Raw genomic sequence first — 14,036 nt, forward strand, 5'->3', positions numbered from 1 at the left:
CATAAATATTTCTGTGTTCTATTGTGTGTGTATTCTATTGTGTGTGTTCTATTTGTGTATTCTATTAGGGAAAAAAATGGCATTTCCCTTACACAACTTCACTGTCTTATAATAATGCATATACATTACCCTGAAGCACTTTGGTCACACCTAGTTGCAGTTTTGTGAATGGAAATGTAATAGTTAGGCTGGGATTTTTCTCTTTGCTGAGTTTTAGGACTCCAGTTAAAGGAAGTTCACATACATAACCAAAGCATTAATTTCGTATTCCATAAGAAGTGACATCATGAGGTGAAAAATAATGTGTAAGAGATCCTAGTTGCTACTCTGCAGCTTGGAAGCTGTGTTTCCTAGTTGCTACTCTGCAGCTTGGAAGCTGTGTTACCTTGAGTAAATTATTTTATTTTTCCTCAGTTCCCTCTTCTATAAATTACGGGCAATATTGTCAGCCCTACTTCCTTCACCAAGATTTTGTGAGAATCCCATGGGATGATCCACATGGAATCACTTTGTAAAGACAATGTACTGTTTGAGAGTAAGAAATAATTACTGAGGGGTGATAAAGATACATTGCAGAAGCAGAGCTCAGTAGGAAAGTATAAAGAATATGGAGATTTTCCCTGCCAACTAAGCCACTATGGTTCCCAGAGCCTTCTGTGAAAACTCATAATAGACACTTGCTGAGGAGCCGTGGGGAGCACCAGCTGCAGAGCTATGTCACGAGAGGCCCCGTCATATATGATCTCAATCAATAAACCCGCCATCCAGGCAACAACGGCTCCTTCCACCACTGTGCAGGCTGTTCAGACAAAAGCCACCCGGAAAAGTATATTTTTCACCTTCTTTTGAGACCTGAACAGAGGAACAAATCACTGCTCTTTCCCCTTAGAGAGAAGAAAAATTGTCTAATAATAATACTTTCCTCGGCCGGCTGGAGAAATGAAGTGACCAGCTGAGCTGCAAGTAGATGATTATTCTTTTGGCAAAAACTATAATCGGTCTGAATTCAAAGACCAAAAGCATTTTAAAGGCGAAAACACCTGGGGAGAAGAATGGACAGTGGATTAAAACAAAAATTTCCCTCACCTGTTTCCCTCACAGGGCAGGCCAAAAAAGAACTCAGGAGGCAGAACAGTTACTGGGAAGGAATAAAGTAATGCCTGGTTATACAATGGCCCTTTGTCTGTCAAAGAAGGGCTCTGGGGCTGCCATTCTCTCCAACATATAGAACATGGCTCTCATATGTCCTAATGATTTAATAAGGACAAGATAGTGACAACTGAACTAATCCAGACAAAGACAAGTCCCCAGAGGGGTTTCTGCCTCCAGTCAAGCCACATGGCCACAGGCCATACATAAAGCAGGACTCCAGTTTTCCATTTAAAGAATTGATTCCATTAATAAGGTTCCATTTGAAGAAACTTATTAACCACTGTGTGTTAATAAGGGTAGGCTAGCTGCTGTAACAATCAGTCCCCTTAAATTACAGTAGCATCATGTAACAAAAATTAATTTTCCTTCCAAAAAAATCTCTATTTGTCTGGGTGACTCCTTGACCCAATTCCATTGCCAGAATTCTGAACAGCCCCAGCTGGATACAAGGGGGCTGGAAATGTTGTCCTTGGCTGGGCAGCTATTCCCCAGCAGCAACTCCACACCATGGGAGGAATTGCAGCTTGCTGAGTCTGACAAGAGTGGGAAATTGTGAAAAACTGACTAACAGGCATTTATAAGGCACCTACTTTTTGCAAAATCCTTTACCAGCTGTCACAGGGAAACAGAAGAAATAGGATCCTTGATCCTCAAGAGGCTGAAAACATGATGAGGGTGACAAATATGCAGTCAACTAACAACTAGATGTTGAAACTCCATCCCTTCCTTTTCCCTGAACTGTGCCAGTTGATTTACTTTTATGGAATATCGGTGGATGTAGTATCCCCACCTAGAAATAAATGATTTACAATTCAAGTGTTCTTCACATAAAGTCTTACTGAACTTTAGTATGCAGAGACAGTATATTAAGTAGTTAAAAGAGTCAGCATTAGGGCCAGACAGCCCATGTTTAAATCTTGAGACCACCACTTCCCGGGATTTATCTGCTATGGGCCTCAGTTTTTGTACTTATAAAATGTGGATGGAGATTATTCCTACTTCATGGAATACTGAGAGGATTAAATAAGCTAATAAAGGTAAAAACACTTAGTACCATGCTTGGCATATAGGAAGCACCATGTTAATGTTGGCTGTTGTCACTGGGTAATGACATATTAAATATGAAGGGCATAAGCAACATAAAAACATGAGAATTCCTGCATGACTCAGTTTACAAAATATCAACATGCAAACCCTGCTCCCAAATGCACTCTTCTTGGCCTCCTCATGCAACTGTTCTGACCCTGCCTCTCAGGTGCTCTCACATTATCTGACACCTGCATAGCCCCAACTCTCATTCTGGATGGCATTTTTCTTACTCTTTATCTCTAGTACCATCAAAACAGATTTGTCTTGATTTCTTAGAAGTGGAAAGAATTTACTCTTTTTTTACAGAAGGATATCTTATCCTTTTCCTAATTTAAAATTTTATTTTTATGTTCCTAATTTAGCAAAGTTGCTTCCCATCTCCCCATCATAATGGCGTAAAGGAAAAAGCAATTTCTGAGATACTGGAGAAGATTTTTAGAAGATGTGATGTTGAACTATGCAGGCTTGTGGTAGATGCAGGAAAAGTTACATGGCAGGTGGCTGTCTCTTTATTTGACCAGCTCTCAGTATGTCTGGTCCACATAGCTAAAACAGGACATGCCCTGTTTCACCACACTGTCCCCCCAGTCCACTCCCCTTTCTATGAACAGAACAACCACTATGTCCTCCATGCGCTTGACCTCAGGGGAGGCTCTCTCACCATTCAACTTTGCCCACTACAGTCTATCTCTACACTGTAGTCAGAATTATCTGTATGAAAGAGCATAAATCTGGCCATGGCACCTCCTCTCTCCCCAACCCAGACAAAACACTTAAATGAGACTTCATCTCTCATGGCATTTCTCCACATTTTTCTATGAGCATAAAAGGCAGCTCTTCACACTAACTCCCCTCTCAAGTGTCTCTTTCCTCTGTCCCCCACCCACTCTGCTCCTGTAACACCATGCCGCTCACTCTTCCCAGTCTCATCAAAGTTCTTAACTTTGCCCTTGGCCTAGAACACACTGCCCATCTTTCTGGATAGGGAATTTCTGCTCATCCTTTTATGCACAGCCAAATATACTCACATTTATCTGTGGAGATCTCCAAGATATTCCCTGCATACCTTTTCCTGTCTCATTCCCAGAATCCCAGGCAGATTTGCTTCCTCTGCTCTCCCCTCCCTTGGTGAAGACATCTCCTCTGACATTTTAAGCCCAGCAGGCGTGCTTAATGCCATCTGCTTTTCTGAACTATGAGCATCAAAAAGGCAGGATTTTGGTCCTAACTGTCCCTTTGTTCCCCTCATGACACATATTAGGTTATATATGTTTAGAGAATGAATACATAAAGGATTCTTTAAAGCCTCGTACGTAATTAGATATCTAACACTTTTGACTCATTTTTAACTATCCCTCGAACATATCCTCTCATCCCCATTCATTTTCGTTGCCTCCAGGCCACAGTTCACCCCTCCTCTCCTGCTCAGTCTAAATGTTCTCAAAAGCCACCCTGCACTAATGCAAGTCTCTTTATTCTCCCTTTACAAACATGCCTTGTTCTGCTTTGCTTCCATTTTTGAAAACTCCCATGCTCAGTTTTTCCATGAGAGGCTCTTGGCAGGAGAATTATAGGCGAAACAATTGAGAAGTCAGTGGGCCCCCAGCCTTCTGCCTATTTTATAGCCAGATCCAAAGGTAGCAGAACTCTAAGCTGAGCTTGGTTGGCCAGAGTAGGGAAAAATAAGGAGTGAGAGGGGCAAAAGACACGTAAGAGACAGAGGGCAAATAAACCCAGGTATGGATATGTATCTGTATTAGGTCAGGGTTCTCCAGAGAAACCAAAGCAATAGAATATACATATAGGAAGAGATGTATTATAAGAAATTAGCTCACATGATCATGGAGGCTGAGAAGTCTCAAAATCTACAATCTGCCAGCTGGAGACCCAGGAAAGCCAGTAGTGCAGTTCCAGTTTGAATCTGAAGACCTGAGAAGCAGGGGAATCGATGGTGTAAATCTCAGTTAAAAGTTAAGAGAAGACCAATGTCTCAGCTTAAGCAGGCAGGCAGGAAGCAAAAGGGATGAATTTATCCTCCTCAACATTTTTGTTCTATTCAGGACCTCGACAGATTAGATGATGCCCATTCACATTAGAGAAGGCAATCTACTGAACCCACTGATTCCAATGTTAGTCTTATCCAGAAACATCCTCACAGAAACACCCAGAAACAATGTTTGCACTGGGCATCTCTTGGTTGACAGAAAACATTCATGATCATACTATTGATGTGTCCAGGTAAGGAATGTGTACTCAAAATATATTTCAATATTCATTTGAAAGCCATGGGTTGGGAGGAGAAAGAGATCTAGCTTTAGAGTCAGGAATACTTTGTCCAAACTTTGTCTCTGCTGTTAAGAAATTATGTGAATTTGTGAAAGTCACCTGGTCTCTTTCAACCTCATTTTCCTCACCTATAAAATTGGGAATAGTAGTTCTTACTTTGTAGTGTTATCAAAAGGACTACAACATAAGAATATAAAGCCTACCAATAGTTTTTGCCAAGGGGTAGATTCCCAATAAAAGGTAATGACTATTAATATTAATTTTGTGATTAACCATTGTTAATCAGTTTTCATTCTATAACCAAATTGTTTCTCTTTACCATCATAGATGGATTAATTATTTTCCAGTAAGTACTCATTAAACACCTGTAATTTTTAAGACACAAGATAAGTGAAATATAGAGCCTGCTTTCCTGGGGCTAATTATAACAGAGTGAAACAGCCAGGTCAGCCTAGAGTCACAGTAGTAAGATAAGTGCTATAAGATAGGTGTGTGCAAGACAGCATGGTGATCTTAGCAGAGCCTAAGCAGGTCCGAGGCACTTGCCCAGAGGAGAAAATATGGAAGATGAATTTCAAAAGAAGAGAGGAAATCCCCATGAGAACTAGGAAAAAAGGCCATTTCAAGGAGAGGGAACAGCATGTAAAAAAAAAAGTGGAGCTAAGAATAAAATAGTGCAATCAAGAAACAGCAAGTAGCTTAAGGTGATCAGAAGACAGGACTAGGGGCTAAAGCAGGAGCCAGATCATACAGGAATTGTTCATAAATGGCAAGGAGTTTGAACTTTATTCTACAGGTGATAAGGAGTCATTGAAAGGTAATGATGAAATGTGATTTTCATTTAGAAAGTTGTCTTTAGATATTGTAGAAAACAGATTACAATAATGCTTTCCAACTTATTTTTTCACACAATGGCACAAGTGAATTAGTATAATAAAGGTATGGCTCATTATGGTCAGTAATAGGATGCTTAAGGCGAGAGGCTGCTCCAGACCCCACAGAGCTGCAGAGAGCTGAGGGACTTGCCATCTTGCACATATGTAGCCTTCTCGCAGACCACCATTGTGAAGCGGTGCAGGGGTTAGGAAGCTCTGGATTAGAGGGAACCACAACCATCAGGCAAGCAATGCTTTGAAGAATTAACCACACTGAATTTATTTGTCTGGATGAGTCCTAAAGAGCAAAATGTAGGTAACAGCCAGTGACGTAGATTCAGTGTCAAGAACGTTGCTCCATGCTCATGAGCCTGCAGTTTGGTTGAATTTAATAAGCTGTCTCTTTACATGGTATAAAAGTAAAGAACAGAATAGGGTAAAATATGTCTTTCTTCTCACTTAATTGATTTCAATCTGTACCTCTGAAGAAAATCTCTGAATGGCAGGAACCATCTCCAGCCAAACTGTAAAATTATTGAAGGTTATTCTGGAATTTAAGCTTTTCCCTATCATTGCCTTCCCCCATGCACTCATATCCTCTACCTGTTGGCCAACTGCAGGAGCTCTCTTTCTCTCTCTCTCTCTTTTCCTTTCTTTCTATCTCTCTCTCTCCTTCCTCCATCAAACTTGGCTACCAGAGACATCGCTGATATAGTCACTCACTCCTAGGTATAAGTGTGCCCTTGCATATCTTCTCCCTGGAGTGTTTGCACTTCAAATGTCATCTTGTTGTTAAGAATTAAGGCTTGCCTCCTTTTAAAGGTATTTCAGGCCTGAGGTCTCAGGAAGGAGAGATAGGCAGGTAGAGAGTCTTCTCTTCATACTCCTGACATTGCACTTGAAAGTTGTCCCTAATACCTCTTAAATATTCCCTCCTTTGGCCTTCCTAATAAGCTGCTCAGAAGGCAGAGCAGATAGTCGTATGCCCATTTTACAGAGGAGAAAACTGAGATCCAGAGGGATTGAGTGATTTTCTTATGACTGCCCAGTTTGCTTTTGGGAGTAAGGTCTAGCTTGCTGATTGGGTGGGACGAGGAGAACCCTCACCTTGCCATGAAACTCTTGTCTGAGTCAGTGTTCTTCAACTTCCATCAGCTTGGAACATACAGCCAGCCTCACATGGTGGAGAGAGGTCAAAACATCCAGATGCACCTCTTCCCAAAGCTTTGTTTGTCTGCTCAGTGGCCTTGAGTGGGGCAGCTCCCAGGCAGCTGGCAGTAGAGCACGGCTCACAAAGACAGCAGTGCTTTGTCCTGAAAGACTGAATGTATCAATGTGGAGACGGGGATGGGCCTTTGGGAAATGAGAGCCAACAGGGCACATTGATGAGAATCAGCTTGCAGAGCCTGATCTTTCTGAGAAAGCAGAAACTTAGTTGTTTTTCTCATTTAAATCTTTTCCATTTATTTTTGCCCAGCCTCACGACTCTTGAAGTTTAATTGCCAACCTTTGTTTTTTAAGCACAAAAGGGGAGGGGCCTGACTTTCTAAGGCATTAAGAAACTTAAAGTGAGCTTCCTTGGAACCCTCACCTTGCCCTTGAACTGAAGAAACAGGCATCCAGGCTCAGGAGTAACTGGTGAGGCAGCAGGTGGTGGAGAAAACTAAGGAGGGGAGTTTATCAGTGCAACATGATTGAGATATATCAATGCAAGCAGCACTCCCCAAGCACACCAAGGCAAAAGGGAGAAAACTGCCCCTTGTTTTCAATACAGGCTCCCTTTCTCACTTTTCAAGGCTGTTCCTAATATTCAGATAACCTAGATTACACTGGTGAAAACACACTTAAACTTTGTGATTTGTGTTTGTGTTTGTTTGAAAAGTACAAAGTGTGATTGGTCTCAGTACCCACTCCCTGCCCTCACCCTGTCCAGAATTGATGGTATGAGCCCCTTCCCCCAAAGTTTTGATATCTATGGATTTCTCAACTCAAAAGAGTTATTTTCGTTGCCTGGATATTCTTACCTTTAATTCACAAGTCTCCATTGCCAAGCCCTTCTCATTCTCTACATGCCCTCAAAAGTTTTTAGAAGGGTGGTCTCCTCTCTGTCACAGGTGAGTTCTGTGCCCGCCCCCCCTCCCCCCATCTCTTTCCCACCCCATACCAAGAGGGGGCACTGGGGCTAAGCAGAGGTGGTGGAAATACTGGGCTGGGATGGGGCTGACTACTCCCTTCTCTCTCTACCCTGCTGTATTGAGGATGGCAATCAGAGATAGAGAGGAACCAAAAAAAAAACACCCAGCTGAAGCAACTTCGGTCCTCTTTACATTCTTGTCATCTTCCAATCTCTTTCTCATGCCACTCCACATGCCCTTTGGAACATGGTATCTTTCTGCAAACCATTTTTCACTTAATTTCGCAAGTCAACCTGATTCTGTCAAGATTACAGCTCGACTAGAATGCAAAGAAAAGACTGAACAAGAACATTTTCTTAAGCTTTTCTTTCTATCTAAAAGAAAAGCCTTGATGGACATAAAACAGAAAGGAAACAGAATGGCTCTCCGAACAACTTTCCATGGTGAATTGTTTTGAACTCTCACCGAACAAAGGAAACTCTTCCCCCTTCACAAAGAGTTCGGGTTCAGGGGGCCTCTCTGTGGCATCACCTATTTCTACCCAACACATAGCAATCCTCCACCTGTGCTGAGGAAGTGGCAATGGCTGACCAGAAAGTCAAGGTGTGCCTTTTAATCTAATCAGCCTGCTGAGAGGCTGAAGAAAAGCAACTTGCCAGCTTCAAGGATTACCCTTTTTCTTCCCAGGGCCATTGGGCCTGGGGTCAGCATTTTGCAAAGATTAAATCTACTCTAATCTTCCTCCAGGTAAGAGTTTGCTAGATAATGACCTTTCCTATACTCTTACTGGCATGATTACTGATACTATCATCTCCCCCAAGCCTTTACAAACTGAAATTGCAGTGATAATAGTGAATTCTTTCAATGTCTTTTTAGAGGATAAAAAAAAAAAAAAAAACTTAGCCCACCTAGTCACAATAATCCATGACATTTGAGCTTTGGGGAAAACCAATGGGGCAGCAAGGCACACTAAAAGAAAACCAAACAAAGCACCTGTTGTCCTCTATTCACAATGCAATAAAATGATATGTCTTTATTCCAAATTTCATCCAGGGCATAGATAGAGTCATGACTGTAGTCTTTCTTATCCCTGATCATCATGAGAGGAAAACCCTGACCCTTATGTAGGTTATTCCAGTAAGGCCAAGAGAATCAGATACATTCTTTAGAGACTTTTCCCCTCTCTTTCCTGCCATTTTTGCCCTCAATTTAAAAGATAGGGATAGGTCCTCACTGTACCAATGAGCCAGCCATTAGAGGCAGGCCATCGGTTCTGTAGGGATGCCATCTCAGAACGTGCCCTTTGACATCCTTGGATGTCAGTTATTGGCTGCCCCCTGCCCATAGATCCGTGCTGAGGATCACGACTATCCACAAGGGGTTCTGCAAGGCAAATTCTGAGTTCTTGGCTTGGAAGAAGACAAGCAGAAGAGGCCTCTGTAGTTCTACCTGAAATAGGCTTTACGTTTGTTTCTAAATCTTGTCTTATGACTGACTGTGTTGTGAGAGATTTGCCAGTGCCACTTTTTGATGTGAGCCTGAGTTTATTTACAATCCTTTAATTTCTACAGAAGAGAGGATCTTTCAAATTATAAAAGGAGCCACACCAGCATTTCTGTATCAGTCCCTTCCTAGATATCCTCAGGGGCTCCTATTTCCTTCCAAGTAATGTCCAAACCTAGGACATTTCTTCTCAATAGAGCAATACTGCTCCCAAGGAGGCAAAAATTGTTTTGGGGAGGGGAGGAGAGATAAGACAGTTCTTACTCCTTTTATTATAAAGAACAGATATACATACGATACATAAAACAATACATAAACCGATATACAATATAACTGTGGTATTAAATTTTCATGGGGGAAGGCGGGGAAGATTAAAGAAAAAATGTCTATCTAAAAAGTGCCTTAGGGAAGCAATAATGGGAGAAAAAAATCGAGAAACACTGAGATAGAATAAAAGCTTTTACAATCCGATTTCAAGGATGCCTTTCCATCCTTGATCTCACTCTACCTTTATGCCAAAGAATAACAAACCGTTTAGGTGGTAGAAATCCTGAAAATCATGGAGATTTTGGTAGAAATATTTACATGTTGGAATTAAAGAAACAAATCTATAATATTTTATTATTTCACATACAACTCAGTAATAGATTATGTACTATCCCAGATTATACATCATCCTAGATTTCAATGTCCATGAAGCTAATCCATTCAACAATTGTCTTTCTATTTACTGGACTATGTTAACTCTATTAAAGACTATCACTTTACTGAACTTCAGCACTCACTTTCAGAGCACATCATTCTATTTATTGCCCAGTACTGGTCCACCCTAGTGAGGATTTGACTGCACTTGTCTGTTCTATGATCCGCACCTCCTAACTTGCCAAGTCTCACATTTTTGTACACACCATACGTCTTGATTTTGACCTCCTGGCTGAACTCCAACCCCATAGTGTCTTAGTTGTCTTCCAGGCTGTCACATGCCTCTTGGCCTTCCTCCCTTTTATAGATTTAGACTCCCTTGATGAACTTCTGCTTTATTGTCTCATCAGCATTATCAAATTTTTTGTACTTCTGTGCTGCCCCCACACCTTCCCAGCAAAGTCCCAAAGGAGGATGACTATAGATCATTGCCACAGCTCAACTTCTTCTCCTCATGCCCAGGTCACTATTCACTGCTGGTAGAAATGCACACACCAGGGCAAATAGCCAGAAATATAAAAATGTATGTATAATCTTGGACTATAGGTGGCCCTCTGCACTGCCCATCATGCTTAGCTTCCCTTGATTAGCTTCTTTGTTGATTCCCTTTGCTATGTTTGAATATCTGTCCCCTCTAAAACTCATGCTGAAATTTAATCCCCAATGTGGTAGTATTGAGAAGTAGGGCCTTTAAAAGGTGATTAGGTCATGAGGGCTCTGATGGGAGCTTCAATGGGACTGATGACTTTAGAAGAAGAGGAAGAGACACCTGGGCTAGCACACTCAGTCCTATTGCCATGTAATACCCTGTGCCACCTTCGGACTCTACAGAGTCCCCACCAGCAAGAAGGCCCTCATCAGATGTGGCCCCTTGACCTTGGACTTCCCAGACCCCATAAATGTAAGAAGTAAATTTCTTTTCTTTATAGATTTCTGATTCCTTCAGATTGTTTATGGATTTTTCAGATTCCTGAAACCTATAAAGAAAAGTTTCAGATATTTGGTTCAGATATTCTGTTACAAGCAACAGACAATGGACAAAGACCACCTTCAACCAGGAGCTAAATCCCTACTACTCTCCTCATATGTTGTTCTGAACCATACCCCCACACTTGAAGTAAATGTTCTTGCCTTCTTTGTAATTTAGAAAATTGTGCCCTTTGACATAATCTTTCTCTCTTCATTTTCTGCTTTCTTATCATTAGAATTGGCTGTAATCGTACCCTTGTCTATTTAATTTTCTCTAGTCTCAGTGGACAAGAGTCTTTCAGTCCTGTTCAAGATTGGCATCTCTTCTAATCTCCTTAACCCCATCTACTCCCAGTTCTGGAGGGACTCCACCCTATTATACTTCCCTGCTCTCCTAACTTGCTCTTTCTTTCCCAGCCTATAAACATGTTTGAGTCTCTCACAACTGGGCAGGAAAAAAAGTTTTTCTTTGACTTTCTCTCCCTCTAGCTACCCTCCAACATCTCTTCCCTGGTTCATCCAAAATTTTTGGAAGGTTATTTTACATTTGCTGTTTTTATTTCCTTAACTTTTCCACATCTTTCCTCAATACAGTGCAATCAAATGTCTTCCCCAACAATGCACAGAAATTTTTTCTAATAAAGTCACCAATGACCTCTCCATGATTATACCATTGCATATGTTTCAGTTTTTATCTTATTACCTCTCTTTGATGCACTTGCCATTTTTATCACTAGTCTTTTAAAAATTCTCTACTTCCTTTGATTTCTTAACACAACACTTTCCAGTTCTCCTTGAAGCTCCCTGATCATTCTTTCTCAATCTCCCTCCCTGGTTTTCTTCCCTGGTCCCTTCCTTTGGGTCAGCTTTCCTCAGTGCTTCTTTCACTATAAATACTCTCTCAATGTATCAGTTGGAATTGCCTTCAGGTACAAGTGATAGGAACCTACAATAATAATGGTTTAGATTGATAGTGCTACATTCTTCTTACATAACAAAAGGCCCGGCTGTAGACAGCCAGAGCTAACAATTTAAGGATCTGATCAGGGATCTGGGATCTATCCCTCTCTCTGCTCCACTTTTACTTAGTATTTGTCTTCCATCTTCACGACCACAGGATGGGTGCTGCATGCATGCATCTCATCCAGGTAGGAAGATTGGGTAAGGGTTTTGGGAGAAACACAAAGACTTTCTAGTCTTGAGACTTTCCTTTTTTTCAGAATGAAAATTCTTTTCCAAGGCCTTCCATAAGAAATTTCTTACATGGCCATCTGAGCTGCAAGGATGACTGAACAGTTGAGTATTTTATTTTATTTAAACTGAAGAAATCAAAGGAGAGAAAGTACTGTGAATTTCTGGAGTTTGACTAGCTAATACTCATTATCTACCTCTGGGTATAATCCCACATTCTTTTTGGTACCAATTCACACTTACAAGCAGGAAAGCAAAATGCCAACAGCATGGATGCTAGAGCAAGCATGTTCCTAGAACTGAATTATGGCACCACCACCTTCTATATAGCTATGCAACTTTACACAAGTCGTTTCAGTGCTCTGTGCTTAGGCCTCCTCATCCAGAAACTTGGAATGATTATAGTAACTATGTAATAGGTTTGTTGTGAAGATTACATGAGTTAATATGTGTAAAAGAGCCTGCAATGGAGTAAGCTCTATGAAAGTGAGCTATTACCATTATTATTATCAGTGCTCACAAATACGCATTTATAGCTCATTTCCCTTCCTTAGCTTTGGATTTATACAGCCAACTAACTGCTCATTAGACATTATATTAATAGCCTAGAGATGCCATAATAAAGTACCACAAACTGGGTGGATTAAAACAACAGAAATGTATTCTCTCACAGTTCTGGAGGTTAGAACACTAAAATTAGGGTTAGCATAGATTCCTCCTGAGGGTTCTAAGGGAACAACAGTTCCATGCCTCTTTCTTAGCTTCTGGTGATGGCCAGCAATCTTTGGCATTCCATGTCTTACAGACGCATCACTCCAATCTCCCATTTCCATATGGCTGTCTTTCTGTGTGTCTCTGTGTCTTCACATGGCATTCTTTTCCCTGTATGTCTATTTTCTATTTTTATATAGACATCAGTCATATTGGATTAGGGCCCACCCTAATCAAGTATGACATAATCTTAACTTTATAATATTTGCAAACACCCTATTTTCAAATAAGGTCATGTTCACAGGTATGGGAGCTTAGAACTGTATTAATCTGTTCTCACACTGCTAATAAAGACATACCTGAGACTGGGTAATTTATAAAGAAAAAGAGGTTTAATGGACTTACAGCTCCAAATGGCTGGGGAGGCCTCATGATCATGGTGGAAGGCAAAAGGCATGTCTTACATGGCAGCAGAAAGAGAGAGAATGAGAGCCAAGCAAAAGAGGAAACCCTTTATAAAACCATCAGATCTCATGAGACCTATTCAATACTGTGAGAACAGTATGGGGAAACCACCCCCATGATTCAATTATCTTCCACCGGGTCTCTCCCACATGTGGGAATTGTGGGAACTACAATTCAAGATGAGATTTGGGTAGGAACACATTTAAACCATGTCAAAGACTTCAACATATTTTGGGGGAAAAATACAATTCACCCTACCACAGACACCCATCACAGATCTCACAGAGGTACCTTACGTATGATACTGGAGATGTGTGATTCTTCTTTCTTCCACACTTACCATATTCAAATGAATCGCCAAGTCCTGCTAGTTCTAATTTGTGTATGTGTGGGATGTGTGTGTGTGTGTGTGTTTGTGTGTTGCAGATATATATGTATACATACATACACCTATATAAGTATAATATATGGATAATATAAGTATATATTATATTATATATAATGTATATGTAATATAATATATATAATATATAATAATATATAAGTATGTATTATAAATATATATTATTATAATAAGTATATATTATTATTATATAATAATATATATAAGTATATATGGGTAATATATGGATAATATATATAGATATATGTACACATACACACACATACACACATTATTCCCTTTTCTTAATATGTTCTTTCTCTGCTACCTCAGGCCTTCCTCTCCATTCAAGTAGCAAGATCAAATCTCTGTAACCTAGCATAGAGATTCTCCAAAATCTGGTACCTATCTTTCACTGAAGACAATATAGTGGCTGCCACCTCCCACAGATAGTTCCCTCAACTTTAAATGTCTTTTTTCATTCCTCCCTTTCACATGGTCAAATTCTATTTACACTTTATGATTTAATCCAAGCATCACTTCTTCTAGGAAACTATCTCTATATCACCCTATTCT

At 40.5% G+C, this 14,036-nt stretch overlaps 1 protein-coding gene and 1 long non-coding RNA gene across 7 annotated transcripts in view; one reads left to right on the forward strand and one right to left on the reverse strand.

Annotated features, from left to right (window-relative positions):
- LOC129531817 (uncharacterized) overlaps positions 1 to 14,036 on the reverse strand; it is a 123,410-nt gene that overhangs the window by 108,440 nt on the left and 934 nt on the right. The window contains exon 2 of the long non-coding RNA XR_008677241.2: positions 4,077 to 4,170. This is a non-coding gene — a long non-coding RNA (uncharacterized lncRNA). The remainder of the gene's footprint in view (positions 1 to 4,076; positions 4,171 to 14,036) is intronic.
- Positions 1 to 14,036, forward strand: part of FSHR (follicle stimulating hormone receptor) — a 192,685-nt gene that overhangs the window by 44,500 nt on the left and 134,149 nt on the right. The gene's annotated exons all lie outside the window — the stretch shown is intronic.

Source organism: Gorilla gorilla, chromosome 12 (genome assembly GCF_029281585.2).
Source record: "Gorilla gorilla gorilla isolate KB3781 chromosome 12, NHGRI_mGorGor1-v2.1_pri, whole genome shotgun sequence".
Taxonomy (NCBI): domain Eukaryota; kingdom Metazoa; phylum Chordata; class Mammalia; order Primates; family Hominidae; genus Gorilla; species Gorilla gorilla.